Source organism: Aptenodytes forsteri, unplaced genomic scaffold (genome assembly GCF_000699145.1).
Source record: "Aptenodytes forsteri isolate BGI_AS27 unplaced genomic scaffold, ASM69914v1 Scaffold216, whole genome shotgun sequence".
Taxonomy (NCBI): Eukaryota; Metazoa; Chordata; class Aves; order Sphenisciformes; family Spheniscidae; genus Aptenodytes; species Aptenodytes forsteri.
Genome location: NW_008796114.1, coordinates 567,699 through 572,900, shown reverse-complemented (window position 1 = coordinate 572,900; position 5,202 = coordinate 567,699). Strand labels below are relative to the sequence as shown.

At 43.4% G+C, this 5,202-nt stretch overlaps 1 protein-coding gene across 1 annotated transcript in view; it reads left to right on the top strand.

Moving 5' to 3' along the window:
- Positions 1-3,645, top strand: part of USF3 (upstream transcription factor family member 3) — a 22,455-nt gene extending 18,810 nt beyond the window's left edge. Inside the window, exons 7-9 of the mRNA XM_019474108.1 lie at positions 556-738; positions 2,187-2,809; positions 2,904-3,645. The gene's annotated coding sequence lies outside the window, so the exon portion shown is untranslated. The remainder of the gene's footprint in view (positions 1-555; positions 739-2,186; positions 2,810-2,903) is intronic.
- Positions 3,646-5,202: the final 1,557 nt, after the last annotated feature.

Sequence of the window (5,202 nt, the reverse complement as noted above, 5' to 3'; positions counted from 1 at the left end):
GAGGCATTTGGGCAATGCCCTTAATAACATGCTTTAACTTGGTCAGCCCTGAAGTGGTCAGGCAGTTGGACTAGATGATCGTTGTAGGTCGCTTCTAACTGAAATTCTATTCTATATATTTATTCCTTCACTTTGATTTCACTATTAATTTCACTGCTGTTACATCGAGGTTAAATGCGATCCTGAGTATTCACAATAGAATATGTCGGCTGTGTTTGTATTTGGTTGGGGTTTTTTTTAATGTTGGACATCATTTTCTGAAGAGGCAGTAACTGTGTCAGTAACTTTCACGTGCCCCTTTTCTGTTTACAAAGACGACCAAAAATAGCGACCTTGTTCACAGGATACCTGTAGTGCAGGTAATCACAACACAGGAATTTTAGTGATATAAAGAGGAGTATTGCGATTTTGCAGGAACTGCACGGTTTTGCGGTGTGTGGCTCAAAAGCCATGCGACTGACCCTTGGTCTTCTCCGGAGGATTGTACCCCGCATTGTTGTGACAGGGCACGGTGATTCCTGTGTAATCACCAGGCCACTTTGTCATCCTTCTCAGGACTTTTTCTGAAACCTGCCGAGACCAGGATGGAGAAATACCATTTCATTGCCCTCCTCGAACACGGCAGTTTCTGTTGAAGTTCGACTGCATACCAGTGTGAGTCTTTTTACGTGCCATAAGTGATGCTAAATGATCCTGTGGTGTTGGTGTGGGATCAGGAAGACTGCTATGAAAAGAAAGGTAGGCAGACCTATCTGCGAGAGCTTCATATAAACGCACTTGTCAAAATTCTGTTATTTACACTGCTGACTGGCTTTTAGAGCAATTTAATTAAAGAAAAGTTGGCTCTGTTGTGCAGGCTTTTGGTCTAATTGGCTGTCCAAGATGGTCTTTGAATGCTGAATCTGGCCAGGTCCCCTGATTTAAGAGCAACTTGTGGGTTTGCCACAGATTTCAGCTTCTCACACGTTCGTGCTCATATGCCTTTAGGAAGGACAGTGGATGGGACTGGGTATTTCACATCAAAAGACAGGAAATTAGATGTCAAGTAATTTTTGTTAGTTTTTAATCATGAAGTTATTCTAGTTTTCCTCTTCACCATAAACTAATCACCGCTGCCATTCCACATTGACCAGGTCACGGCTCAGCTTCTTGCATTTGGTTTTGTTAGGTCGGTTGTGCCGCTAATCACCGCTGCCATTCCACATTGACCAGGTCACGGCTCAGCTTCTTGCATTTGGTTTTGTTAGGTCGGTTTGTGCCGCTGACGGGTCGGTGTTTCAGCTCTTCCGACTGCTGGCCCTTTTCCAGGGCTTTGGGCTCTGCTCTCAGGAGGAGGAGCAATTGCAACATCTTTACCATTGAGTGGAAACTATTCTTTCTTTTCTTTCTTTTTTATTTTTCCTTTCCCCTACCATTGAAGCTGTTGTGTTTAGGTATCAGGTTGGTAAGAATTTAAGCAAGGCTTACCTTACCGCAATATACGCTTGGGGGGGGGGGAGTTTGAAAAAGGAGCTTCAGTAAGTTTTGCAGATCAAATAATTGTTTTACTTGTTATAATAACAATTCGACAAGCAAATACATTTTCTTCAGCCAACAACTATGACACCAACAATTTGTTATCTTTTCTCCTAAGAATCACCTGGCAATTAACAGTTCCTTTGTTTTTCAAGATATATTTGGAAAAGATTTTGCAGTTTTAATGGCAATTTGTTAGCCTGAGAATGGCATTTTGTCTTCCGTAACAGCTTTTTGAAGGTTACTTACACTAAGCGGGGGTTTGCTTTGGTTTTGAAGAAAGGAAAAATACCCAGTGCTGCCTAGTTTAGCAAAATAAGCAGCAGAAGGGAAAGGGTCAGAACTACCTCTAGGGTGGGACTGCCACAGCTGACAAGTGTTGTCTGTCATCTGTGGCTTTCAGCTTGGCCTAAAGGACTTCAACAAACGATAGCAAATGGTATAGGGCTGGACTGCATGTGTGTCGGTGTAGTCCTTGATCAATCCCTTCAGAAGCCTAGGAGAATAAGAGCAGAGTCAGACTAAGTTGAAAGCAGGCAATAAAATAGCAATGTATTAATATTTACATACCTTTTCATGGAGAGAAAGGACCTCATTTAAGAGCAGCTGAGGAACCGAGAACTGAAGTGATTTGAGGTGGTGGCTGAGCCTTACTGGAATGTGTTTTCTAGCACCTGCCCCCTGCTCCAGTCACTACGCTGCTGCCCAGGTGGAAGAGCTCCTCTCTGAAACAAAAAACACGCTGTGCTAGTACAGAGCCTCCTGAATTTTGCACAGATTTCCTACTGCACTTTAACGCTGCGCTGCTGCTGCTGTGGTTGGTGACTGTAGTGCTGCCGCAGGAAACAAATCCTGTGGCAGGGCAACTGCAGAGGGCATCGCGGGAGAAAAGGGGCCATTTCATTATTTCTGATCTCCTGTTGTCTCTTCACCTTATTCAGAGGTACTGGCGCAGTCCTGGCTCAAGGACTTAGTCACAAACTCACGCTGTAATCTGTTTCTGGATGACTAACTGTTGTCAGCTGTGCTAAGGGCTGTGATCTTTTGCTGTTCCCCAAATAAGTTTCATGCTCATCACTTTAATAATTATCTCACTCTGACTGGAAAGACAGAGTAGCATCGAATCTTTTTATACCAAATTGGTCAAATTTGTGTTGTTTTCTGATACAGTGATATAAGGAGCTCCATTCTTTATCATCACTTAAGCTATCTGCTACTGCTCTTCCCTTCTCCCGCTGCCACTGATCCAGCATGGGTAGCAGCCACATGGACAGGAGTGCCAGTGCAGACGCAGGTTTGTGTGTGACGGTGTTTTCAACCTCCTACCGCCTCTGCGATCCCTAGAGTGAATCTAAAATCTCAGCGCACCAACACTTTATTCCCACTAGGTATACCGAGAGCAAGTTACGCTGTGAACCGGTGAAAGATGTAGCAGAGATTTTTGGTCATGACGATACAAAACCATCTTCTCTCTGCGAACAAGCCCTGCTTAGTTACACAGAAGCCATTTATTATTTGCCAATACCGGTTTTTATGAGATAGATAAATTTAAAAAAAAAAAAAAAAGAAAAAAGCATTTCTTTCTGCCTCATCAGAAGTATTTTTACAAGTAGGTTCCCAGTTTGCAATATGCTGCTGTTTTGGCAATCACAAATGTGAAACAACCAAGCTCGCAGTGGGTTGTACCCCTGTTCCTGCCCGCTCGCTGTGAGAAGGGAAGCAAATACGGATTTTGCCACAGGAGATTAATCAAAGATGCTGTTGCCCTCCACAATGTAAATTATTTATATTCAGTCCAGAGTTTTCTGCTGTGCTTCTGTTTTATACAGCTGTATACTTGGATACAGCCCCAGTGGAGAGTCCTTACTATTTTGTAATGGAAAAAAGGAACTCTGCAGTAGAAATCTATAATGAATGAACAGGAACATCATCTTCCAATTGTAAATAAGATCTTGTTCTGTTTATTTTGACATCTTTTTACAAATGTGTTGCATCCAGGTGTAAATAGCCCAAACCATGATCTTGTTCAGAGTTCTGAGATTTCTATTGTTAAATATAAAACTTTGTTTAATAGTTGTAATAATTATTTGTATAGATATGAACATGATAGTATTTTATTAAAAAAAAAAAAACGCTCTTTGAATAGTGTATTCTTTTTGGTACAGCTTCTTTCCCCATGGAAAGCCAGGCATTTCACTCTTCAAGATAAGTAAAAATAAAAGCTTTGTGTAATTTACAATGATAGTTCTCCACTGATGTATAACCTCTGCATATACCAGAGTTATGCACCACTTTTATTTAGATATATAAAACTACATAATCCAGAAGAAACATATACTGGTGATGACATACCTAAATAATGCATGGCAGATGCTGTCCCTGCCCAGATAACGGTGATCACTGTGTTAAGATACAACCTCAGCTTTATAAAATGCTTCTCATCATGCACTGCCGTGTTGGTTGTGAAGTGCACCAAGAGAGTTCTTTTGTCACCGTTTGAATCTAAAGGATGTGGCTGAGATGAGACTGGCACAGAGACGCTGCAAGGTAAGTAAAGGCTTTTTGGGAGGCTGCATAATACAGGAGGAGCTGACAGAATTGCTGTGAAACAATTCCTTTCAGGGGCTCCAGGATGCCTTACTTGTAGACCTCAAGATTCTTGTGGATGCTGAAGATGCCTTTATGGAAGATGATTTTTTTTTTTTCCAATTAAAATTTAGTATTAAGACAGATGAGCTTCTATTTTGTTACTTTAGTGACAGCCAGTATCTATAATTTAATGAATTAAATTAAAAACAGAGATGGCCGCGGTTCAGTAGAACATCAGGAAGATGTGTGCACGACTAAGGACAGTCTCTGAGCAGTCACAGTAACCTACTCTCATCCCACTTTCCCTACCTTGAGAGGGCAGCTCAGGCCCGAGAGCTGGCAGGCAGGGCTAGTTAACTGCACCATGCACTGCCCAAGAGCAACAGCCCCAATTTCAGGGTCAGCATGTCGACAGCACAGTGCATAAAGGTGGAGTTCCCTGCTGTAGCAACCAGCTCTTCCCTATTGTAGTAGAGGGCAGGGGAGACAGGGCAGGAGGCATCTGAATACCTCCAAGGCTGGGCTGATGCCCTCGCCACTGGCTAACTACAACAGATGCAGGTGCAGTACTTACCTGTGGGAGATGGAGCAGGGCTGCTGGCACAGTTTCCACCAAGGCCCCAGCAGCGCCCCTGGGGCAGTGAGGTCCCGCTTGTCAGCCCTCCAGGCCTCCTCCAGGCTGAAAGCTGCTGGGGCCCTCAGACCTGCTGGGCTCATCAAATGCTTTGTACAGCCACGTGCACGCGTACATGAGGGAAACCACATACAAAAGCACAAGTGAAACTGGCTCAAAGTATTTCTTCCCCCATCTTAAGCTAGAGGTGGAACACACCCACAGGCAGCGTACCTCAGTCTCAAATACACCCTGTTAAGTACCGGATAAACTCAGTATCTCCCTGTTGCTGTCATTGCTAACTTCCTCCCTCGCCAAGGACCCTTTTGCTCTGTGTAGATGCCGCTGTTTTAATAGGCACAAAATCTACATTTAGCTGTGGCAAGTTAATGTTTCCCCTAAAACTGTGCCTTCGCATTTCAAAGTACAGCATACTCCTCCTGCCTTGGCTGCTCTTCTACCATCCCAGAGGTTTTAGTGGTAGT